Genomic DNA, 27,758 nt, shown 5'->3' with positions numbered 1-27,758 from the left:
AGACGACGGCCAACAGAACAGCACAACAGCAGCAATGAACACACTCAAAATACTACCACACTAGTCTAAAAGTTAGAAATATGCAATATATCATAAAATTTTTGTAATATCACGAAGATGAACAGAAAAAAATTTCCACTTAGCCTACAGCCTGCATAGAAGCACCTGATCTTAAGTACCAAACGAGAGCAGAGTAATCTTCCCTGAGCATTATGAGACCGGGTTTAGCCATGAACCAGTGGAAGCTCTCGAGCTTTTGTATAAGGCACAGTCGGAACCAATTCTCGGTTCCGAATCCAACCAGCAACGAATGAAGGCGAGATAGGACAACATAACATGTAGTGCTTTATTTGTTAAGGTTATGAATTGTATAATGACAAGAATAAATGAAGATACAATAGAAGCAAGGTTTATACAAAATGAAGGTATTGAATATCCAATTATGTCGTAAGCAGAAGACATGATTTTATTAACTAAGAATAGTAAAAATGACAAAGAATAATCATTAGAACAAATGACTAAGGTTTAGGAACATGTTTAAAAAGTAATAACAGTAAAGGATTTGGACTTGACGTAATAAAGGATATTAATTTTGGGATAGGTGGAATTTCAATATTGGGAATTACTTTTGGACCTACTGAACTTAAAGAACGATGGATAAAAATTTTACAGGATCTGAGCAAGTTGAGTATTATATGGAGCAAATATAAATTATCATACAATAAAAATATTCACTTAATTCAATACAGATGAGGATTGCTTATATGGCGCACATATACATGATACCTAAAGAAATAGAAAAACAGATTGAATAAACATTTAGATTTATATGGGGTTCTAGACTGAACCCAGTTAAGAGAGGAGTACTGTATCTAGATACAGCTGCAGTAGGTTTGGGATTATTAAATCCAGTGGTTTGTGGTGCATCCTTGAATTTATTCCAAATGTTAGAATGGATTAAAGGAAACAAGAGTGTTTATATAAATACATTGTTTAAGGAAAAGTATAACAAAAATGGGATTTAATAAGATCAAATAAAAGAAAGAAAAAGCAAAAATGTGGAAATTAAATATAGACAAAGTTGAAAATAACAGAAGAATATGGTATAAAAATATGATAGAATATTATTACATTAATCCATGGAGTAAAGTTTAACAGAAAAAATTTAGAGCTATAAAGTTAAGAAATGTCTGGTGTATGAAAAATGAAGAATGCCAAGATTTTCTGTGGAGACTACAAATGAATAAGTTACTGGTGAAGGCAAACATGCCATATAAAAAAAATAAATGAAAAAATGTGTCTCTTGTGAAGAATTAGAAATCACAGATCATTTTTTTTTTTTGAACTGTAAGAGTTCGAAGGTTATGGGAAATAGAAAATAAAATTTTGAATGAATTTCAAGATTATGAACAATTTAATAGTGATGTGGTTAAATATGCATTTTTATGACGGTTTAGATTAAGTGTTAAAAGGTTAGACAAGAAAATGTTCTATATTATATGGATTCAAAGACTGAAGGAAATTATGCTTAATGGTAATTGGGTAATTCCAAATATATTGAGAAAGATTAAATGGTAGTTGTGGAAAAATGAGTCGGGGTATACATGGGAGTTGTATTTCTGTTTTTCATTACAGTAAATGTGTTCATAATTTTTGTATTCTTGTAAATAATGTGTGTGCATATATATATATATATACATACATATATATATATATATATATATATATATACATATATATATATACATATATATATACATATATATATATATATATATATATATATATATATATATATACATATATATATATACATATACATATATATACATATATATATATATACATATACATATATATACATATATATATATATACATATATATATATATATATATATATATATATATATATATATATATATATATATATATATATATATATATATATATATATATATATATATATATATATATATATATATATATATATACATATATATATATATACATATATATATATATATATATATATATATATATATATACATATACACACACACACACACACACACAGACACACACAGACACCACACGTATTTGTAAAAAATAAAGGTCCCTTACTCTTTCAATAGGTGTCATGGGATCTTCTGCATCCAACTGAGCTACCACCAACTCAAGCAGATGGGGTCTCGGTTTAATGTCTCATCCAAATGACTACATTCAGTAGTGCAGCACCCCCCCCCCCCAAAACAAATATAGTCCAGCACGCCTCATACTGCACTGCATCATCACTTGGTGTGGAAATGGAACCCACACAGTCTTCTGCACCAAAGGCAAGTGTGCTACCTACTGCACCAGTGATTCTGACTACGCTTAATATCCAACAACATTCAGCAGAGAATGTATGTTTTAGCATTTACTGATCTCTGTAACAAGAATAAAAATGACTATGGATATTAGTTTTTCCTCAGCTTTTTTCTGTATCTTCCCATAATCCAAGTGTAGAGTTCTTAAAGTTACTGAAAGTACAACTGTGCAAGTCTTACTTAAGTGTAACGAACAGTAGATATTCATAGGACATGCACTGCCTTACTGGCAAATGGGTATTAGTGACCTGCTACGCCAGCTCTGGTAGTCTTCCAAAGCTCAGAGCTCCTCCTCCTGCCTGTATGTGGATGCGATGGTCCAATCACCCGAGGGCACAAGGACTGCCTTTCAGCCCCACAGGCAGGACCCCTTCAGTTTTCGAGGGTCCAGAAGGAAAAGATGATGAAAATGCAAGACTGCAAACAGCTACTGCTTCAAATAAAAATCACGTACAACAGAAATGACCACAGAGTGTAAATCAAGGGCAACTCCAACATCAAATTATATAGATCCAAAAAAGGGGGACTGGTGGGCGAGTACCAACAGTAAGGCAGTGTGCTCTATGAACTTCTACTGTTACCTTATGCTGACACCTTACCATGGTGCATGTAACAAAAAACAATACCGGAGGACAACCAAAGTGCAATGGTTTGCTTAGAGACAAGCTGACCCTTCTTGACTCTGTGTAGGAAATAAAATAACTTTCAGCCTGAAGGGTTTTGTTCCGTCAGGGTAGTACCTAAGCTGCCAATGCACATCCAGTGTATTAACTATCCTCTTCTCCCTTATTTTTAGGTTCTGGGAAGAGGGAGGTTAACAGACAGAGGGTGAACTCTGAAACCTTTTAGCACGTAACAAACCCCTATCCTTGTGGAAAATCAGGTTAGGTTGTCCTACCATGACAGCTTGATTTCCTACCATGACAGCTTGATTTCAACTTGACAAAGATTTGCCTTGCTAATGTCAGAGCAATAAGCAAAACAGTTTTCCACATCAAGAACTTTAGATCAGCCTGAACAGCAGGTTTGAAAGGTGGCAAGGTCAATTTTTCTAGAACACAGTTGAAATCCCACGATGGAGGAATCTGCTTGTGACGGGGCTCATGTGCAATACTCCTTTCATGAACTGTTTTACAAAAGAAGAAAAAAAAGAGGGAGATCCATTGGCAGACAAACAAAGATGGCCAGTAAATGCACCTTAATAGATGCATATGATACTCCATGCTGAAGTTGTTCGCACAAATATTTCAAGACCAGAAGGATGTTAACTCAAGGGACCCACCTGTTCCCATTTAGACAGCACTTAGGTTTACAAATGGACAAGTTTTTCTAAGATTTTCTGTTAGCAGGTTTTCTGGCCTCCTTTAACACCTGCTGCATATCCTCATGGAACAGGTACCTAAATGGAGTCAAGACTGAATCATCCAAGTTGTAAGATGTAGTTGTGCCAAACTGGGGTGCACCACTCACCCGGAGACTCTGGGGAACAAATACAGGTTATGAGAAAGTCAGTGGTAATTGTCATTGATCAACACCATTAGAAGGAAGAATCAAAACTGCCTGGGCCTATAGGGTGTCACCACATTGATATTTTGTCATGTTTTTCGGAATCTTCAGAAGTACCATGTGAATCAGTGGAAATGCATATAGGAACATTCCCATCTAAGGTAATGAGAATGGGTCTGTCCTCCAAGCATGATGGAATGTCTGGAACAGAATTTGTCCAGCTGTCTGTTTTGAAAGGAGGTAAACAGATCTATTTAAGGCATACCCCACATGTGGACCAGATCTTGGAACACCACTGCCTTGAGTTGCCACGGGTCTGTCCAGTATCTTTTTATTCTGTCTTCCACAACAGTTTGTGCTGATGGGCTGTATGATGTCTGGAGAGTCGCAGAATGCTATACAGCGAGCTCTCATCAGGCCATCATTGCCAACTAGCACAGAGGGTATATAACTTTGTGCCCCCTTGTTTTTTGAGGTACCACATCACTGTGGTGTTATCCATAACCACAAGAGGAATCTATAGGCCTGCACTTCCACTCCCATTTACACAGTCCCAAAGCAAAGTTGGAAGAATCTGTCAGGGCAGACTGCACTGAACAGGAAGGAAGAAGGGCAGTCCTGGATTGATACTCATCTGTGCTCCCCACCACTGTAACTCTCATCTGATGAAGGGCAACACTGGCAACTGAGATTCCAGAGTGCAGGTGCTGGGTCTAAAAATTCTAGAAATAACACTGAAATTTCTCTCCTGTGTAGATGGGCCAGTGGTATCATGTGATTCATGGACACCATCAGTACTAGAATTTTTAGGAATTCTCTTGCCAAGGCAAATACAATATGGTAAGACAGGATCTTGTCTTTGGGAAGACGGGCCATTCTCTTGGTGTTGATTAAGCATCTTAGGAAGACAAGTTAAATCTTAGCTGGGAAGTAAGGCTGAGATCTTCTCTAACAATTTCAAACATGTGGATACAGACTATGCACAGATTTGCAAGTAGTTCAAGTAAGGAAAAACTTGAATGCCAAGAGTCTGAGACTTGGCCACTACTGGAGCAAGACATCTGGTAAACACTAGTGATGCAATGGATAGCCCAAAGGGCTAAGCAGACAACTATTAGTGTAAACTAGACACAACAAATCTCAGATACCTCCAGAAGTAATGAGCAAAGTGCATATGGTAATGTGCATTCCTTTATGCCCATGATCACCATGAGGCAGGGGTCCAGCAAAAGAGGAATCACTGTCTGCAGGGTGAGCATCTTGAACTTGGGGACCTTGACAAATGTCTACAGAAAGGATAGGTCTTAACACTGGTCTCCACAACAGCTTTTTTTTTTAGGAACCAGGAAAATTCTGGAGTAGAAATGTTTCATTGTTCCAGAAAAAGGGACTCGCTGTATGATCCCAGAGTACAGCATTTGCCGGAGAATAGGAAGGAATAAAAGTTAGGTCCTGTGCGTTGTCTGCCAAAACTTTACACTGCATAATGAAGGGAAACTTACACTGCATAATGAAGGGAAACTTGAGACTATAGAACATTTTTGACACCTCTGGAATAAGTTTACCTCATCACCCCTTGCATCAGTTTACCTCCGTCACCCCAGTTTTTATGGATCTGATTAGCTGTTTTATCAAAAACATATAATTAGAATCAAATGGAGAATTCAAAATTTAACTCCTCAGAAAAGTGGACTGTGCTATCAAGCACAACTTCTTTTCACTACTGACATGACTGTATTTTTAGAAATCCATATCGGAGTCCATCATATCAGGAGACAAAACTATCCAGATCAAAGCCAAATGACTGCACAGTCAACCCAGTAAGAAACAGACAAGTCCAACTAGTCTCCCTCTAAATAGAAATCTGATGTCTATATATGCAGGGGGTTACTATTCTAAAGACTGCACTGAATGAAACCAATCTTTCAGTAACACGGTTCCAAGCACAAAATACTTGCAGAAAAGTCCCCTAATTTTGTTTAAAAAAGCCAGTTTCAGTCAAAATTAATGGATATAGCCTATCAAACTTGTGAAAAATTCCTGTCATACGTGTTTAACATACAAAATCATGATTTAAATTAAAAAAATATTTTGGAATGCTGTAATCCTGTTCACTCACCTCAAATAATCATAACACCAAAGAAGAAATTGCAATATCAGCACATTTTCTTCTCAAAATTTCAAAATGAAGCTTTGAATCAACAGCACAGGCTTTACTGAGGTAGTAAAAGCAGAAGCATATACATTTTTAATCAGAAGAAAAACAGTCAAAGGAGCAGAATACACCAATTAAGCACCAGAAAAAGCAGAGTGAGGAAATAAAAACTCGAGAGTTTCTTCTGTGAGCTAATCAGATACAAAATCCAGAGTAAGCAGCAGTCTTCTCAGAGATCCTTCTCTTACTGTGGCACTAAAAAAATGAAAGGGTCCTGTCTGTGGGTCTGGTAAGGCAGTCCTATACTTTTAGGTGATTGGTCCATCACACCCACAGACAGGCAGAGGGAAGAGCTGCTTTGGCAGACTGCCAGAAATAGGGTAGCAGGGCTCTACTACTCATATGCCAGTAAGGCAGTGTATTGCTGAACACCTGATAGCACTCAAATATATTCATGAAGACTTCCCATAACTGAACATAATATGCCTGATTATGAATTTTAACTCTATAAAGAAAGCTTTTAACACCAACCTCATGATGACCACTGTCAGAGGTTAACAATAAATACTTGCATAAACTATCAGATAAGACAGGCTTCCTTATGTCAATGGCTTTAATAAATTCAGACAGCAAACAGCAGCAGATTTACTGTTATAATAAATAATGCAGGTAAAGAAGACACCCTTTGTCTTGCAGAGATTTTTTGTTAAGGAAATAGATGGGAGGTCTTACCCATTAAAGGACATGTAGACTTCTTATTGTTATATACTGACTGAGATTCTTGTGATCCTGGAAAACCCAAAATATAGAGTTTTCTTTGGAGTAAATCAAATGCATTTTTACTGCAATGTAACTCTTGATACTTTGATTTGCAGGAGGACAGGATTGTATTATATGGAAAAAAAAAATACTGACTTGGAGCATGTTTCTCCCAAGGACTGATTTAAACTGATTAGGATAAATTATCTTTGCTAAATTGTTCACTATCCACATATTAAATTGTTTGGTTATTATTTGTAAATGTAGCTATGGCCAGAACTTACAAATTTCAATTAAAAAGAATGAATTATTAAACATACTATTAAGTTCAAAAAAAGCAGTGTATTTCGGGGGGGGGGGGGGCATCAGGTCTAAGAGATTCTTTTTTTAATGTTCTGTCTACCTGTTATTTTTAAATGCATATCAATACAAAGATGATGGGAGACTCCTGAAGACATCTGTTTTCTTCATCTTGTTTTCAACCCATGCTACAAAGATTCTGGAAATAATCCTGAGCAAAATGGTCATCCGGATCTTTGGCACATACTGTCTGATCTTTTGAGTCCCTATTTGCCAGATATAGTTTCTTATTTTCAGCTGCTTATGTTGGTTAGATAGAGCTTCCCATAATGATCTGCTAACATTAATCTGTTACATGTGGTACCTCACAATTCAGCAACCTCGCAAACAATTCAACAACCTCAAACTTAACCATTTCACAATTCAACCATGCTTTCGGCTGCCCAGGCCGCTCGCAATTTGACCTAGAAAGAAGGGTGAAAAGTTGTTCATAGTTTCCTGTTGTTGTTGCTGCTGTATTTATGTAGTGCAGTTGTTTCTTTTAAGTGTTGCAAAGAAGTGAAGAAACGGGCCCAAAGAAGAGTGATACTGACAGGAAAAAGTGGCTAAGCATTGAAAAGAAGAAAGAAATCATGGGTAAAATTGAGACAGGAAGTAAAATAGGACGAATAGCAGAACAGTATGGTGTACCTAGGTCTACCATCTCAACATTTTGGAAAAATAGAGACCGCATCATGGGTGCTAAGGTGTCAATAGAAGCATCAAACATTTTGGACAAACAGAAAAAAAATTCATGAAGATATGGAGATGATGTTTCTTGTTTGGATCCAGGAGATGCAGATGAACCGAGATCCGATAACTCATATCGTGATCTGTGAGAAAGCTAAGCTAATCTCTGAAGTCCTTTAAAACAAAAAAATAAATAAAAAAAAAAAAAAAAGGAGAGGCAGCTAGTGCTGACAAAGGTGGTGCGCAGAAATTTGTCAAGGAATTTGAATAACTGATAAAGAGAGGTGGCTGTCTGTCAGAACAGATTTTTAATTGCAATGAAACAGGGCTTTTCTGGAATAGACTGCCAAGTAGGACTTGCATAACCCAAAAAGATAGGATTCCAGGTCACAGACCCATGAAAGACAGGTTCACACGCCTCCCGGAAGCAAATGCCAGTGGAGACTTCAAGCTGAAGCCTCTGCTGGTATACTACTCAGAAAACCCAAGATGCTTTGGAAAAAAAGATTATAAAATCAAAACTACCTGTAATGTAGAAATCAGACACCAAAGCTTGGATAGACCAGTCAGTTTTCAAGGATTGGACTTTTGAGGAGTTTGCTCCAAGTGTCAAGTAGTACCTGACATTGAACCATTTACTAATGAAAGCTGTTCTGCTTCTGGACAACACCTCTGCCCACCCAAGAGAGTTAGAGGAAATTCTTCAGATAGACTATGATTTCATCAAGGTTCAGTTCCTGCCTCTCAACACAACTTCTCTCATTCAACCCATGGATCAACAAGTCAATGCCTGCTTCAAGAAGCTCTACACCAAAGCACTCTTCTTAATGCTCTTCAATATGACCCCTTCTGCAAACAAAACACTGAAGGAATCCTGGAAGACTGAGTTCAACATTTTTTGTGCCATCTCACTCATCAAAAGTGCCTGGAATGGAGTGTCGCAGAAAGGCCTTCATGTAGCCTGGAAGAAACTGGTTCCTTCCTTTTTCCAGGTTGAAATTGTGGATGAAGCAGCTGAAGATGCTGAAGCAGCTTAAGTGCTGCAAGACATCATTTCTACAGCAGAGCACCTGGGCATAGGGAGGTGGATGAGGCGAATGTGGCTGCTACAAGACCATGACAACAAGTTTACACTGGAGGAACTTGCAGCACTTTGCAATGAACAGTTCAACGAAAAAGGATACAAAATTTCTACTGAAGGAGAAGACACCAGGAAAAAAGGACCTATGCCAACAGCTTGCATTAAAGAACTTTTATCCAGCTGGGAGAAGGGGCAGGCTACAGTCTTGGAGGGGCACCCCCAACACAGGTGACATCAAGAGGATAACGGACTTGTTTAACAACACAATCACGCACCACTTCAAGACCATCCTGAAAAAGGAGGAGAGGAGTCACCCTGAACAAATTTTTTTCACCTACACCTGCCAAAAACAGGGGAAACAGGCAGGACAGGGACAAGAAGACTCCCCTTCCAGCAAGTAAAGACTAAGTGGATTCTATAAATGTCGTGACTCGTGTTCAGTTTTTGGCATGGACACTGGTGGGGCTGGGTCGAGAGAATATGCACAAGTATATGATGCTTACTCACCTAAATGAATAAGCCAAGTAGGGGGAGCCACTGAGCAAAGTCCTGGAGAGGGATTAAAAGAGAGACCCACTAGTATACACTGAACTGTGTGTTATTTCTTTTGGGGGTGTGGATAGGAAACTGTTGCAATAATAATTTATATCACATTAAAGTGAACTAAATAAAACAATCATAATCAGAGACAACAGATATTCATTTCATAACTGCTATCGCACAACGATGTAATGACCATGCATTTTAGCTTGACAGGAAACATGTTAGCCTGCATTCTTAGATGGATTTAACATCAAATAGATTTGTATGTGACATGTGAGCCATAGTTTTAGGAATGTACAGTAGTCCTCCATTCTTCCTCCATCCCTTCTCCACATCATCTCTTCCATTTAAGAGATGTTCTACACTTTCATGGTGAGCTACATTTTTTAATTTTTTTAGTGTATTTTTTTAATTTTGGGGTGGGAAAGAGTTAAACCATTTTCCATACATTTGCATGGGAAATGGCATCTCGCAATTCAACCGCCATTCTGGAATGGATTATGGTGGAATTGTGAGGTACCACTGTATATTTTGATCAACTAAGTACTGCAAAAGCACTCACTAAAATCAGTGCAACCATGTGAAAATATGGGATATGTTCTTATCACAAGAGCCAACCTATACACAGACATACCTCAATGGGTCTCACAGCTAGGATCATCTTCTCCCTACTCACCAATTTGCCTATTTTTTCTGAAGCTCCACAACTGGAGTGCATGCTGCCTTGCCATGCAGACATTATAGCAGCATATGAATTACTAAGAGAACCCCCACTTTGCCTTCAACAGACTGAGCACACATCCCACAAGTTATGAACAACAATTAAGCTTTAGCACATACACTGTTATAAAGACAATGAACAAACCAGTTATTGAGTACACTATCCCCTTTGGGATGTATCTGACTAAACATATTAAAGATTTAGAGGAAACCTAAAAGGTTCCTAACCAATAAAATGACAGGTGTAAAGATTCATGAAGAGAAGCTGGAAACTCATCACTTTATTTAATGCCTTATTGACTTTTAAGAGGTGATCTTTGTCTTGCTTAGTGTGCCATTAGAAACCCACATGCCCTGGGCACTCCTGCTTCTCTGTAAGTTCAATATCTCTACCAATAATTGAACCAAGAGTCTAAATCTTCACCAACAGATAAATAAAACATGGTGAAAAGTAAGGTATATATCTCAGCACCCCGAAAGTCCCTGGAATAAACCTCTCACACGTTAGGTACTGCGGCTCACTAACTTTATTTAAAAGTAAACTAAATGACTGAATGGATGTCCCCAAAGTTACTCTAGTATTGACTAGTATGGCCATCTAAGTGAAAAGAGGGGTACTGGCAAGGACTGACTTGCCACAAGTCTCAGTGGCCTTGTAATATTGATGAATCTATAATCTAAGTGAATCAATGAGCTAGTCTGAGGGCCTTTTTCAGCCATGATCCATGCCATGTGGCAAAACAGAATAAAGGTCATAAACATAATGAGATAAGCAATACCACCACCACCGCCACTATATATTTGCTTGATGTATAGAGAAATCCAAAAGCAGCCATCTAGATAAAGGGGTATAATAAGAAGTATTTATAATTGACTGACACAGTAAGAAAATACCTAACATAAGGGGGACCCTCCTCCATGGATTTATAATTGTAAGAATGCCAAGAAGTAAAACCTTCTGGGCTGCTGAAGCCTTAGGATGGTCAAGAGGCAAATAACACAGAAAGTTGAGTCTTAAAGTAAGCAAAGTAATAAAGGAGACTAGGACTCCTAGATTTATGGTCCAAACAGTGAAGATCCTTTCTCTTCTATGACATATAGTTCCTCTACCAGACCAGAATGCAACTGTCCTACACTCCCTTACAAATGACATACTTATCAATACAAATAAAATTCAACTAACAGGGACCATCTTTGTAGCCACCAGCTACTAATAAACTCTCTGCGGGCATTAGCCCTACAACAGTAAAATGGTATGAATCATTCCTTTCCAATACGCTATTTAAAGTGCAGCATAGATGAGACCCCCCAACACTCTCCGCTGGAGTGCCACAAAGCTCAATTCTCATATTTACACCATTCTCATTATGCATCAATAAATGTCCAACAGACCCATCCACATATGCCAATAACATTATGCAGATATGTTCATATACAGATCCAACCTTCTCACTCAATCAAATCTCAGCTGGAAACAGACCTACAAAATACTACTATCTATGCAGAGACTAATTTTAAATAAAAAGGAAAACAAATTCATGCCCTTTGGAATCTAATAAAAGCTGGCCAAGGTACTCAGAAACTGGGTCATTACCCATACCAGTCATGAGACAACAGAAATTGTTCAGCATTATAAAAACTTCACGGTCTGGCTACACTCTAATCTCAACTTACAAAAGCACAAACATAACACTAAAGGCAAAGTAATCATCTCCCTCTTTGAGCCTAATAAAATGTCCCACTTCCTTTCACCCAAAGGAAGAACTACCATTAGTAAAGGGGACCTTCTCCCCCAAACGATATAGTCTCTATATAGTGGACACAACATAAAAAGTAAATTTCCATGCTCTAGAAACCACTTGCAACATCATCTGCAGATTTATTATCCTGCTTCATCTTTGATAAAGCCAAGTAGTTACCTACCTATGGACTCAAAACCACTCAACTTGTGGCAAGGCCTAGTCTTCACACTCACTAACTTTAATTCTTTCTCCCCTCTTGGTGAGCAGACTACATAAAAATACCCACTACAGCCATAGTTCTCTCCCAGTACATACATCTACCTTTCATACCCATCATTCAAAAAAAAGAAGTTATGTATTCACCATAATGTTCCATCTGAGTAGTTAGACTTCATTCTTCTGCACATATAGGTATTCGGATCCGATTCGGACCGGCAAAACTTTTACAAGCATCAGCTCCGAGCTCCAAGCTCCTCCCCTACCTATAATACATCAATTCCTCCTGACCAACCCCAGATTGAGTTTGCTGTCACTAACTAGCAACGTAACCCACAATCCAAACAGGATAAGCCCTGAATAGTGAGGGGGATGGAGGGAGGGAAGGTGCAGAAGAATGAAGTCTAACTACTCAGATGGAACGTTATGGTGAGTACATAACTTCTTTATCTGAAGTAGTTAACTTCATTCTTTCTGCACATATGGGACAGAGTCCCCAGCTACTGGTATTCCTGGGAGGCCCTTATGGAAGGATATTTCTGAGCACCGCAGAGCCAAATGATGCTCTCCCTCTAGAGATCAAATCTAATTTATAATGAGAGATGAATGTATGCGAATTGGCCCACGTGGCTGCCGCGCAGATATCATCTAAAGGTTCTTTTGACCAGAACGCTGCAGAAGTGGCCACAGATCTAATGGAATGAGCCTTCAGTAAGCCAGGAGGAGATAAGCCTTTGTCCTTGTATACTTGTGCAATACAAACAGTGATCCACCTTGCTAAGGACACTTTCAAAACTGCTTTGCCCAAACATGGTTTTGAAAACGAGACAAACAGTTGATCCGACTTTCAGTAGGGTTTTGTCCTACGAAGGGAAAAACAAAGCTGTCTATGGACGTCCAGTAAATGGAGTCTATATTCGCCTTTATTTTGGAAATTTGGGAAGAAGACTGGCAAATTTACAGATTGGTTAATATTGGCTGCTGAGGACACTTTGGGAAGGAAGGAGGGGTTTGTACACAGCGAAACCCTGTCCTTGTGAAAAATTAAATAGGGGGGCACGGAGGATAAGGCCTGTAACTCTGAAACCTTTTTAGCTGAAGTGATGGCAACCAGGAATGCTGTCTTCCAAGACAAGAATTTCATAGGGACTGAACCAGCAGGCAGGTCAATGCTTGAAGGACTAAAGTCAGATCACAGGAAGGAACTGTCTTTAAATGGAGGTCGCAAGAGAAAGGTGCCCTTCAGGAATGCTTTACACAATTTGGCAGAGGCCAGAGCAACCTAATTTTCGCCTACATGGAAATTAGAGATGGCAGCCAGTTGAACCTTGATGGTGGAAGAGCTTGCGCCTGATTGAGAGAGACCAGCCAAAAAATCTAAAATGACTGGAATGGGTGCTGTAAAAGGGTTCTAATTGCATTGGGAGGCCCAAATGGAAAAACGTCTCCACTTGCTACTGTAGAGTTTCCTAGTGGAGGCTTTAAGAGATGCTACCAGAATGTTCTTAACAGGGGATGAAAGTCCGGGAGTCCTGATGATCATGGGAACTGGAGCAGCCACGCCGTCAGCTTGAGACTGTCCAGGTTGGGCAAGGGCAAGCCCGATGGATGAGCAAGAAGATCCAGGCATGGATCTGGAGTCCATGTAGGAGCCAAAGGGTGAGACCATAGGAAGGGAAACCACACTTGGCGAGGCCAGAAGGGAGCTACGAGAATGACTTTGCACTGCAACCGGCAAGCTTTCTGAAGGAACTTCGGTATCAGAGGTAATGGGGGATAAGCATAAAGTAACCCGGGAGGCCAAGCATGGACTAGAGCGTCCCTTGGGACATCCCCTGGAGGGGGGATCAGAGCAAAGTTGTTGCTGCACTTCGTGTTCGAAGCAGACGTGAAGAGGTCGCAGCAAGGTTGATCCCATACGAGGAAGATTCTCTTCGCCACCGAGTGGATTTAGAGACCACTCATAAGGCAGGATTGCCCGGCTTAGACTATTAACTAAAATGTTGGAGCGTCCCGGGATATGCATTGCTATCAGAAACCAGTTGGTGGATATGGCCCACTCCAAAGCTCTCATGGCCTCGTGACAGAGAGTGTAGGATCAGGTCCCTACCTGCTTGTTGATATACCAGACTACTGACATACTGTCTGATAGAATGGCCACTGTCCCTGGAGGTAGGACAGGATGGAAGGATTTCAACGCTAAAAGCACTGCCCTCATCTCCAGGACACTGATGTGTAGCTTGGTCTCTAGTAGGGACCATGTGCTTTGGACTGCTCTTCCCAGGAAGTGCCCCCCCATCCGAGCTGGGAGGTGTCTGTGGTCACCGTGGCTTGGGCCGGCGGGGCTAGAAAGCTACGCCCCGCAAATATGTCTGATGACTGAAGCCACCACTGGAGTGACATTCTGCATGTCCGGTTGATTCGGAAAGTCATCGGGAGGTCTAGCCAGGACAACTGAACTGCTAGATTCCACTGAAGGGTTCTCATATGAAACTGTGCAAGAGGGAGAATGGAAATGGAGGCTGCCATCAAACCCAAAGCCCTGAGAACATCGCCTGCTTTGACTACAGAGTGCTTTGAGATAGCGGACACATGGATTCTGAGATTTTCTATCCTTTCTTGGGTGAGAAAGATCTTTGACTGAATAGTATCCAACCGTGCCCTGAGGAAGTCTATGACCTGAACCGGAGCCAGGTGGGACTTGTTGAGGTTGACCGTGATGCCTAACTTGTGAGCCAGACCGAGAAAGTAATGTAGGGCCTGGCACAAGTGACATTTGGTGGATGCAGTGAAGAGCCAGTCGTCTAGGTAGGGGAATACTTGAATGCCCTGATGTCTCAGGTGCGCCGCTACAACTGCCATTACCATTGTGAACACCCTGGGGGCTGTGGTGAGAACAAAGGGTAGGGCTCTGAATTGAAAGTGACCGGCCCCTAGCCAGAAGCGCAGAAACCTCCTGGAGCTTCTGTGGACCTTGATATGATAGTAAGCGTCCTGGAGGTCTAACAAGCACATCCAGTCGCATTCTCTTAAAAACGGCAGAATGGACTGTAGAGTGACCATCCGGAATTTCTGTTTCTCTACCGACAGGTTGAGGACAGACAGGTCCAGTATGGGCCTGAGGTCCCCAGTCTTCTTTGGCACTAAAAAGAACCTGGAGTAGATGCCTGATCTGGACTGGTTGGGGGGACCAGTTCGATGGCTCGTTTTTGTAACTGTTTTGAAACCTGTAAAGCTGCAGCCTCCCAGTGATCGGGTGGAACATCTGGGAGGTGTGCTGGAGTTATGGGAGATATGAAAGGGATAGAATAGCCTCTGGATATGATGTTTAACACCCAGCGGTCTGTAGTAATGGACTCCCATTCCGCTGGATGTAAGGAGAATCTTCCCCCGACTGCCTCCAGAGTTGAGCAGTTGGGCAACCCCTCAGGGCTGCTGTGCGGGCCTGTCGGAAAAGGGTTCCCTAGACCCGAAGTTTCTGGGACCCCCTATACCTATGGGACGGTGTCTGTCTTGTCCCCCTCTGCCTCTGGGGGACGAATAGTCCTGAGTTACCCAAAAAGACTGATTTCTGGAACCACATCATCTTTTGCCCCTTTTGGTTCCTGGAATAGGTTTCTCTGGGGGTTAGAGAAGCGGATTCCGACGGCAGACAAAGTCTTTCCATCCTTTTCACTTTGGGCGAGCGTGTCGCGTACTGTCTTCCCAAACAGGGATGATCCATCAAAAGGGGCATTAATAAAAGACGCCTTAAAGGGGTCCGCAAATTGACATAGTCTGATCCAGGCGTGTCGCCTCAAGGCAATGCCTGTACCAGCAGCTCTAGCGGCTCCCTCCGTAGTATGGGAGAGGAGACGCATAGATGTATTTGTCACTGATTTCAGTGTTGTCATCTTCGCAGTAAAGGACTGCTTGTCCTGCTGTGACAGAGACTCCGGGGGTGACTCAGTTAGTTCCGTTATAAGATCACGCTGCAGTCAGGTAACATGTGCCAAATAATTCAGCGCACGGTTAGAAAAAGTCGCTGACGGAGTACATACTCCTCCCGAAACAATCCATCGACCTGGACTCCTTGTCTGGTGGATGGACCAAGGAACTCTCCTGTGCCAGTTCCCTCTTTGTGGCAGCTGCAACCACCAAAGCATCCACAGGGGCTCCTTTGGACCATGCCTGCCTATCTGACGGCGGGGAAAGAATTTTGTCCGGTCTTTTGGGTATAGGCTCCACAGTGTCGGGATCCTTCCATGCCCTAGTGGTGATGAGGTCCACCAAAGGGTCAGCTGGTGGGGAAACCCAGGAAGTAGATGGGCCCGCGCCAAAGGCCTCCAGAAACATGGACTCATCCATAGAGGGTTTGGGGGCTGACCAACCTCCTCTTTGGCCGAGGATCTCCATAATGTCTCCGAAGGAGACGTCCTCGGGAGATGATCTGGGGGAACCCTCCTCTTCATCTAAGTCCGAATCAGTGGTAATGGACTCAGGGGAGTCCAAGTGCTTCCTTTTGCACTTGCGTTTAAGAGGTTCCTCTCCAGTGGGACTTTCTGAAGAGGACTCGTAAGCCTCCGGGGTTCCCTGAGGGGAACAATCTAGGGTTGCTTTGGCACGGGCTGTCCCTGAGATAGGGTGAGGGGTGCAGAATCCGAACACAGGGAGGTCTGGGTAGGATCCGAGTAGGTGAGCTGTGGTCTCAACCCCCTGGGAGTAAACCCTTTCCACTGCCCCGAATGCCAATGGACAGCCCACCTCCATAACCCGTAAGGATGAGGCCCTCCCCGGGTCCGAAGCAGGGATCAGAGCCGAAGGCAGGGTAGTCTGGGCACCAAGGATGGGATCCGAAAGAGAATGACCTTGACCCTCGGGTCCGACTCCCTGACCACGGCCCCGAGAGCCTCCTGGATCCAAAATCAGATCAGAGTAACTCAAGGTGACGGCCAGTGTAGAGGAAACGAGAACAGTCAGCGCCAAACCAACAGCTCCGAAGGCCCTTGGATCTGAGAACCCCAAAGCATCAGGTCAGATCTGGGAAGGAGAGATTGGGTGAAAAAGAGTTGTAGAAGGACCCTCTCTGATGGGAGAGGGACCTGGTAAGACCCCCATCTGAATTTGATTCTGGATAAACCTCATCAGCCTGTCCATGTCAAGGTCGGAGACACTCCAAGTCGACCTTGAAGAAGAAGTGACCGAAGCAGGTCTTGGCTGGATCTGAGGGGAGTGCCTCGGCTCTGAGGGCTCCATAGGCTCCAGCGAGAAACTGGGAGAGCAGAGCTGAGGAGAACGGGACCTGGGGACTTTAATAGAGGGGCTGGAGAAAGACTCCCTGTCGGGAGATCTTTTCCTGGGCCTGTCCCTCTCTTTGTGGTGCTTCTCCTTCTCTCTTTTGTCTCTACTTTTCTGGGATGAATCTGAAGCAGCAGGATGAGCTGGAGGTTGAGTCCCTGCCTGCAAGAAGTCACTGGTTGGAACGGAGACGGAGGCAAACTCTAGGGCAGAAGCTGGCAGCAGACCCTTGGCCACGAGCTTAGCCCTGGGGTTAAAACCCACACAAATGTCGTATGAGGCTGACAAATGGGAGGCCCCTAAACAAAGAACACACAGATTGTGGCCATCGGCTGGTGAGAGATTGTGAGCACACACTGCATTTTTTAAAAAGAACTTTAGGCTGTTCAGCCATAAGGGCAGAAAAGTAACTAAACCCTAAGGCCCACACACACAACAAGGGATGGGGGCCTAGGCGGGAACTAAAACTACCAATAAGCTACACAGAAAAAATTATTCTTTTTTTTTTTAACATGACAATCACGCATTGGGTGGGGGGGGACAGGTACACACACACCAACTGCACTGAAAAGAGAAAAACAAGAGAAACCTTACCACCTTCGCTTAGAGCTCAGAGACCACGATGCTACCTCTTAGAGCGGCAAACAAGATCTGGGGTTAGTCAGGAGGAAGTGATGTATTATAGGTAGAGGAGGAGCTTGGAGCTGATGCTTGTAAAAGTTTTGCCGGCTCGGATCTGAATCGGATTCGAATACTCATATGTGCAGAAAGGATGAAGTTAACTACTTCAGATCTGTAGTTCACTGAGCATGCCTTCTTCATTCTGGCTACCATAATTCCACATACAAGCTCTGTTACAACCCTTCCTTAATTTCATTCAGATAAAACGTCCCTCCTATTCAATTAAGCAAATTGTTAGTCCTTAACAGCTGAATCACACAAATCCACCAAAAATCTCCTTTTTCAGTTTAAATTCTTTGTGTGTTGGACTACAGTTATAGGACCACAGGAAGTTACAAGGTAATGGCCCTAGAGCCTTTTTCACCTTAGCTATTCATGCCCATATTTTCCTAATTATCAATGCCCACAGGCTAGAATGGCTTTGGTACATGTCTGTGACTAAGGGAATCTACAAACTGCCCCTGTCCATAAGGGCCACAGACAACATTCCAGAGGGGAATTTGCAATTTCCCATCCAGTGGTCCAAAATGGATTTAAATAGGCTTAGGGAAGAACTCCGTTTCACATGAATGGGGAGTCTGCTCCAGAGGTCCCTCCAAAATGTTTTGTTAATGATACAAACATGGTTTAGATCCTTAGCTCGGGTAATTCTAGTGTTGTTTTGTGAACGTGTAGCAGATTCATCAGGGATGGATGAAAGAATCCCTTGTGGGGTGGGCATAGATCACCTCTCAGAAGTCTGTAGGAGATCAAGTACAGGGACAGAGCTTTGAGGCGGCCTGAATATGACATTTACACCCTGTATTCTTTTAGTGAGGAACCACTTGGGGCACTCCAGCTGTTGCAATTGCCTGGTCAGGAACATGCCGAAGGGTGCATTGTACTCAATTATTGGTCAAATTAGGGCGGAGTATAGTGGGACTACGATCTCCTTAGATTTGGATGTCACGCCCTTACTTACAAGTTGCGCCATGTAGAAGGGTTTTCTCACTACCACAGACATCAAAATTCATGTTACTGTAAACCCGAGTTCCCTTACCACTGGGTCTACTGTTAGGGGAGTTTTATCAATGTTGCAATTTGCAAGGGTGGTAGTCTTCCAAAAGGGTATAATTATGGATTTCTTTGCATCTAGTTTTAGGCCATGGTTTTGGCACCAGTTACTTCTTTGTGTCAGACTTTCCTGGAGGATTTCTACATCTTTGGGGGATTTAATGACTGCACTTAGCTTGCAGTCAGCATATTTAGTCAGCCAATAGCCCTCTACATTTGCTTAGACTTCAGAGAAATATATTTCAAACAGGAGAGGTCCCAGTACCAACCCCTGTGGCACACCACTAGTAACAGATCTTTTGGGGAAGGTGGATTCCTCACTGTTTAAAAACTGTATAGTCAATCTCAAAATGTTCTGGATGGATATACTATAACTACTGTAGGTTTATTTGCTGAAAAATGTATTTTCCATCTGACAATAACATACTGTGACTTTGATCGGACTGAAAATTTCACATGCTTCTAGGCTGAGCCCAGGAATAGTTTAGTCAGATCAGTGCTCTATCCCAGTCAACAAATAAAATGCTCAAGAAAGTGTAAAGTAGTAGCAATATATTTAGTAAAGATGTCTGCAGTGGAGACATTTCTGAAATACTACAGGCAAGTATACTGCTACATAAATGGACATTGACAAGAGCACTTTTCAATGGTCAACTCCTGTCTGTTAGCAAAGATAATGCACCTGGTAATCCACGTGGAAATGATTTGCTTAGTAACTGCCAGCCCCCTTTTGCTATGATGTGAATGAAATCCTCAGCTTCTCTGCCTTCCCAAATTCATGCACTTGCATTAGAAAGAATGTGAGCTGGAGGTTAACAGCTAGAGTATGACGTGCTCTTTATTTTCTAGTTTCTTGTGCATGCAAAGAAAGGGAACAGAATGGCCTGGTCTAGTGACAATTCTGATACCACTTTAGCAAGGAAATGACATCTGATCCTAAGAAACACCCAGCCCTTGTAAAAAAAACAAGGTGGTTCTGTATAGAGAAAGACCTGAAGCTCTCAGAGCCTGTGGGTTAGGGTGATGACCTTCACAAAAATAGAAAACATCACAAAGGATGTACATCAAAGCCATCAAATCAGGGAATTTAAATGGAAGGTGGTCAAGCCCATCTGTCATGAAGTTCAAGTTCCAGAGAGGAAAATAATTCTTCAGAGTATGGAGATGCAGAACTCCTTAAACAGCTTAATTGTCCAGGTTATGAAGTAAACAGCTCCACCCTACAAAATATTTAGTCGTACATAAGTAAACGACACAAGCATTATGACCACAGGAAAAAATGCAGCCCAAAGTGGGTGCCTGAGATGAGTCAGGACTGCAGCAGCATACGATACCTATATCTTACATGGAGAACACTTTCATTTGGTTGAGTACATACATCAATTAAAAGGCTTCATATGTTGGCTTATACCACTTGTGAAACCCTGCCTTGGTGATCTAGTAGGAGCCAGTACATTAGGTGAAACAGCCTGCCATCCAAGCTGTAGTGGACTTCAGTGGTTTATGAAGGTTTTCTGAGTTGCCAGGAACTTCAGAAAGAAACTATATCCATTTTTGGTAACACTGGAGTAACAGATAAGTTTTGATATTTCTTCTGAATACTATACAAAGTGAAATTTAAGGAAATGCTGGGAAAGTATACAGGAAACTCTATGCCAAGGATGGGAGAACATATCCAACATTAATTTCTCCCTTGCTCTGTCACAACAAAAGCTGAGAAAAAACACTCGCCTGCATGGCAAATAGGTCACTCTCCTGACTACCACACTCCTGAAGGAACCACATTTTACAGGACTCTTAAATCCTCAACTCAGAGTAGCACAAGCCATCATCCATCCAGCATGTTTGTTTTCCCTGTCAAATGAAATGCAGTGTGCGCTGCTGCTTGCATATGGTCCACTGCCAGACTCTCTTCCCTTAGCTACATTGGGGATATGAACACATGTTTAGATACCACATGATAAACAAGTCTGTTATATCAAATCAGGAAACAAACCATGTTCACTTACAAGTTGATGTACAGTTTTCTCTCTAGGGAGATCAATTCTCCTGGTGCATAAACAAGCCAAGCCAGCCCAGCCTATCTATGCAAGCATCATTAAAATCTGAAAAAAGACATATGCAGAAAAGTGAAACCCACTTTGAAGTTTTGGGGGGGGGGGGGTTGTCCTCCACTCCAGAACCCAAAAGTCTGACAGCAACAGAAGATTCCTGTATAAACTGCAGCCACTTATCTCACAGTCTGCATTATGACACTCTCATCCTCATGCATGCAAAAGACACTGTGAAGACCATGGTGACCTATCCATACCAAAAAAAAAAAAAAAAAATATATATATATATATATATCTATATATATCTATATATATATCTATATATATATATATATATATCTATATATATATATATATATATATATATATATATATATATATATATATATATATATATATATATATATATATATATATATATATATATATATATATATATATGTAGGATAGTTGAAGTCCAGATCCAACAAATGTTTTCATTCAGACAGTCAGGAATGCAATGTGGGCTCTCTTTACGGGTAGGTATAACAAAACTGGAGTGTACTCAGCACACTGAATTTGATGAACGTCCACCAGCCATAAAGTACATCTACAGGACCACTAGGAACTGGTCATACACACAGGGTACTACATGACATTGCCTCTCCTACAAGCCCTCTGTAACCTTAGGTAAGCACTGTGGCTGCACTGGATTTGCCAAACAGCAGCACTGTATTGATAGTGGAGCCTAATCACAGCAAAATATAAAAACTTCCTGTAAGATGATGTCTGGAATTTTTGTCGAATGCTAAAGGGGAAATGTGTTGTTGACTTCACATTTTGTGGAGTACCAAAGAGACCAAGAAGGAAATTTGACAACAGGATACCTAGTCAGAATTTCACTTCTCTCATCCTAGACCTCCAAGACCTATATATGTTTCGTCCTCTGGAGCCAGTGAGCAGTACATGGCTACTTCCAGAATGCTTAAATGTCTTCCAGATCACAGATTCCATGAGGAGGAATAAACCATGCTCCTCACCTATTCTCCCCCTACATTCAATCAAGAATTTCCTGGTTGGGAGAGGAATATGGATAGCGGGCCAATCCACAAAGGATTTCATGAGTATTAAGCTTTTCCCCAAAAGAAGGGTCATCCTTTCAATTTACCTTATGGCACTTGTCAACTACTACTCTTGTGCCAGTGTTTAGCCTTAGATGAAGTTTACCATTCATTCTGGGCTGCAATCACAAACATCAAGACTCTGAGAAGACAGCAACCCAAAGAGCAGGAGGCAGCTACTGGCCTCAAACCATCCATGAATTAAACATTGATCAGAAGGACAAGGGCCCCAGGATGGGGTTGGCGAGACTTTTGTATGAACATGTGTTAGAATAATTGCCTAAAACATCACAAATGAGACAATCAAAAGTAGACGAGCACTTTCATTCTTTAATAATCACAATAAGAACTTCAGACCAACCTGAGTTAAAGAGATACGTCTTCACGGGTCTACTTCTATTCGCTGACAGCCCATTTCACTGAAACCCATTTCGTTGACCGCTCATTTCATTGACAAAAGTATTCAAGGCAAAAATCTGGGTTTTGCCCCCCTCCCCAATGTTGTGCGACTGTGGAGTTGTTATATATAGTTGGGGGTGTGGGGGGCGCAGCCCCCCACATTGGGGGGGGTGTGGGGGGCACAGCCCCCCACCTAGAATGTTTGTCAATGAAATGAGCTGTCAACTAAATGGGTTTCAGTGAAATGGGCTGTCAGCAAATAGAAGTAGACCCATCTTCACGCTATTATATAGGCATCACGTGTTCATCAAGAACCAATCGATATACTCTACTAATTCATAAGTCTAAACTATCTAAAAGAAATATATTTATATAAAAATATAACTACACTTTAAAAAGGAACTTAAAAATATGAAACAAAAAACACATTTTAATACATTCATTTAAACCAGGACTTATCTACATCCAAAGTGATTTGCCATCTAACTTCCTTAGTCTTTAGCATACTACTTAAATCACCACCCATGACACACATCAATCACACTGTGTATCTAAAACAAAGAAACTGAATTTCCTAAACACTTTACATGGTATTGCGTGTTTTGTTAAAGAATTATATGAATTGCTACTTTTGCTAGCTAAAGTATGCTTGTAAAGCATTCTGTTGGTTTCACTAACACAGCCTGCCTTGCAGGTGTCAGTGTGCACTAAATATACATCTTGTGACTTGCAAATAAATCTACATTTCGGATCTATTTTTTCACTAGTATGTCTAATGACAAAGGCTTGACTGTTACTTAAGTACCAAAATAATTTACATGTCTGACAGCTGAAGGTCCTAAAAGATCCTGAATAACCAACAGACATTTTATTAACAGATCTATTAAAGTACCATGACACCTTAATGCTTTTTTTTTTTAATAAGTGGGAACACTACCTATTAACTAAATGCTTATTGCCCTGAATAATTTTCCAATGATCAGCAACAATGGCCTTAACACTGGCCATGTCAATACTCATTGGCAGGGCAAAGGAATTATGAAATATTTGGGCACAGATTAATATTAATATCAGAATATTTCGTAATTATTTTGCCCTGTTGATGAGTATTGATATGGCCAATATTAAGGCCATTTTTGATAACAGAAAAATGAAATCACTCCCCTACTGTTGACTGAATAATCAGCTAAACAATCAGACAAAACAAACACTGTCTTGATGGAATTTTACTTTTTTAGTTTCTATGAGATTGCTTTGTAGACTTTTGTATGCCAAATTTCTTGCCCCCCACAGCTGGGCAGGGATCTGGCCCTCTTCTCTTCACTTGCTGAAAGGAAAGGAATCCTCTTTAGTTTCTCCTTTCATGTCCTTTATAATGGAAAATGTATTTATCTCAAATGTAATGACGTCTCATCCGCTGACTCCTTTCAAGAACAATAAAGGGAAGGAGACCCTGACACCTAAAAAAATGGTTATGCACATGACTGCACAGATGTGTGTAGAACTGTATCTGCAACAAGTAGCTGTCAGGAAATAGGCAACAGTGTATCTACTTGTCACTTGTATTGTGGGTGCATGCCAGAGGAGGCACAGGGACTTCAGAGGTCTGCAACAAACACAGTGATGGCACCAGGCCATATTCCCTAAGAATGTACTTCTGCACCAGTAAAGACAGATCTTACAAGACTTAAACTATAACTCTTGTTTCAGGTAAAGGAGTGTATGGGTATAACATCCTGGCACCAAGCCAACACGTCCTACCTAGTAAACCCGAGGAAGACTTGGGCAGGGTGGAGTAGTCCAAGAGTCTAGAGTATTGCCAGAAAGCTAAATTTAGGAAGCCATGAGGGAACACTGTCAAAAGCAGACTGTTCAAAAATGTGCACACAGACGCACTCTCCTCAAAAGTATTGCCAGGGCTGCATTTCTCATGGTCCACTTTTCATCTGTAAAAGTACAAGAAGAGAGTGACCTCAATCCCCTGCTAGTTAAGGATGATGTATGCTGATAATGGAAAGCTGCCTTTGGAAGGGGCTTACTTCTAAGAAAGGTATGCTCAACACCTGCCCTTCATTTCGTTTGATTATGCCCCAGCAAAGGCCCCTTCCGTACATACCTCCAACTGTATAGATTTTGGTAGACTGTCCAGATTTTTCTCTTATTTTTGGTCTGTTTCTCATAAAATTAGGTTTTACTGGCAGATCATTGGAGACTGAAGTCAGAAAATAAGCCATTTGAGATTCAGACTTTCTATGTTTCAGAAAATTCATGCCAACGCAAACCTGTTATTATAGCAACTAAGTTTGTAAAAGCAACATTTAAAAATTGTCCCTATTTTTGACCCTTTGCCCTCACATTTATAGTTTTGTCCAGATTTCTTACTCCAGCAGTGTGACAGGTATGCTTCCATAAGCTCCCATACTGTAAATTAGGAGCTTCTTCCTGCCAAGTCATCAGATGGAAGTTGAAATAGTAGCACTTAAGAGTACTTCATATCACATTCCTCTCCTAAGTAATAAAGGCAATTCTGGTGTGTGTCTTGGCTCAGATTTCAACAGCTACAAGAACATTGTGATGTTTTACTTACTTTAGGTTTTGAGCACTAAAAATTTTCCAGGATGGTAGAAAAATCAAGATGTAAGCTGTGTGTATAGTAGTAAAGAACTAGAGCACCATAGGAACCATTATTGCTCTTGTCTGGTGAATGATATCACAACATAAAGCAGATAGAGGTATTTATGTCCCCAGTCATGGCAGCTTCAGAGAAATGTTTCCAAACTGGAGGGAAAGGAAGGAAGGAAGGAAGGATAATTCCAGCTGTAGGCACGGAGTGTGTCCCAAACATTACAGCACGTAAAAAAACAATTCAATCAACGCGACTTTTCAGTGGCCTTTCCCTTTGCTTCGTCTTGCCTTACATGATCATGTCAGCATTATTTATCTGAATCATCACTATGAAGGCATACAGAGACCTAACCCCATACCTCTCAAATATCCAGACTTTTGCCTCATATTTTTGGTCTGTTCCTCATAAAATTTGTGGCGACTTTTCAGTGGCCTTTCCCTTTGCTTTGTCTTGCCTTACATGATCATGTCAGCATTATCTATCTGAATCATCACTATGAAGGCATACAGACCTAACCCAAACCTCTCAAATGTCCAGACCTTTGCCTCATATTTTTGGTATGTTCCTCATAAAATTTGTGGCACTCTGGCAAATCACTGAAGGATTAAGTTCACTAAATAATGGCACACATTTGCATTTCAGACATTACATTCTTCCAAAAATGGATACGGACACAAAACTTTATTCTAGCAACATTTTAAGTTTATAAGGGCAATATTTTAAAATATGTCCCTATTTTTGGCCCTCTGCCCCCCCCCCCATTATTTTAGGTTTTATACACATTTCTTGTGTTGTGTTTGAGAGGAATGCTAACAACTGAAATACAGTACTACTACTAATAATGTGCTTTTTATTCTACTTTGTGTGTGAATAGAAACTTCTGTTACGTCTTTTTTTTTTTGTGTTCATAAAACATAACGTTCTGAACCAGTAACTCTCAGAAGAAACTTCAAAGAATAATGTGCCTTAAAAGTCCAAGACACAGTTAACTAACCTGCACTGCACACAATTAAGAAACAGAAAGATAATGCAACAGGTCACATCATCTTTAAAAGAGCAGTACTACAGAACTGGACCAAACACAGAAGTCAGTCCATAACACAGATAACAGCACATAAAAGAGATTTAAACTGCAATAAGATAAATGTACAAAATACTTCCACTTTAAATACTGCTCCTGCTAATAAACTGAAGGCAAACCCAAGCTTATCTACAATCATGTGAGCTGACATAAAATGAGAATGACATCTCCCAAAATCAGAGTACAGGAATTGTAATCAGTGACACAGCACTGCAACATTAATGATAATGATCACATAATGTTCAGAATACATGACTGCATATAATCCTTAAACACTACGATAAAGTACACAAAGTGTAAGACTGAAAAGACTCAAGTATGAACTATGTGGGATTGAAGAAGGGATGCAAAATAAGTGGAAAAAATGTACAAACATGCAGTTGTCTACCTCGTCTACACAAGGCCAAGAATGAGCTTGAAATTCACTGACCTCAAACACTGGGAACAATGCCAAAGCAGTAATGACCTCCCACTCCAACAGCATCCACAAGGGGAAGGGTCAAGGAGGATTTCAGATGCATGTGTTCTCTTCCTACACAAAACTTCCACACAGAGTGGAGAAAAACAGTTATTACTTTATGACCCTGCTGCTCACAAGTGGCTGTCAAGGCCTGCCACCCCATTTTGTACGTGTACTAGTGGGTGCTTGCTTTAAGTTTTTTCTTTTCAAAATTATTTCTGGATAAGACTGAGATTAAGCTTCTTTCTACATGTGTTCAGCCTAACTAGGAGGTTACATGACTTGTGTGGTCAAAAGTAGTAAATAGATGCTGTATGACTTGTACAAAACTGCAGTGTGTTCAGGCCCATTTATGACTTCCTGTTTTAACTTTCAGAACCATATTTCCCAGCCTAGCACTTCTTTATAGGGGATCAGTTTCAGCTTGTGGAACACACACTTGTGCAAAAGGATATCATGATCAAATAAAACAGAAGCAGAAGGCTTAAAAGCAAAATACATACAGATTTTGAAATACTATATGTAAAGTTTATTAAAAGAAACTGCAATATCTCTCTGAAATCATTTAAGTTTATCAAAAGCCTAATGCTCTTAAATACATCGAACATCTCAGTGAAAACTGCCTCTTTCTTACTGAAAAGAATGAGGTTACAGTGCTGTCTTGCTGTGTGAACACTCACTGTAACCCCTTCATGGCTGTTTTCCTTCAGCAAAGTTTCTGATCAGCTTTTAAAGTTCACAAACTGCATACAAGACAGCAGTGAAATTTAAACTACAGTAATTTCTGGCAGAGCAAGTTAGTTGCAAAACAGAAAAATAAGAAAGGACAGGCAGGAAAATTAATACTAAACATACTAGGGGCTTATTCTTCAGCTTAGCACGAACAAAGTTTTCATTGTTATTAGCAT

General features: G+C 40.8%; 1 protein-coding gene across 9 annotated transcripts in view; it reads right to left on the bottom strand.

Annotated features, from left to right (window-relative positions):
• SVIL (supervillin) overlaps positions 1-27,758 on the bottom strand; it is a gene marked incomplete in the record, with an annotated part of 2,930,183 nt that overhangs the window by 1,440,856 nt on the left and 1,461,569 nt on the right.

Source organism: Protopterus annectens, chromosome 3.part1 (genome assembly GCF_019279795.1).
Source record: "Protopterus annectens isolate FY-2018-M chromosome 3.part1, PAN1.0, whole genome shotgun sequence".
Lineage (NCBI taxonomy): Eukaryota > Metazoa > Chordata > Ceratodontiformes > Protopteridae > Protopterus > Protopterus annectens.
Note: the sequence above shows the minus strand (reverse complement) of the source record. Positions and strands in the feature narration are given on the sequence as shown.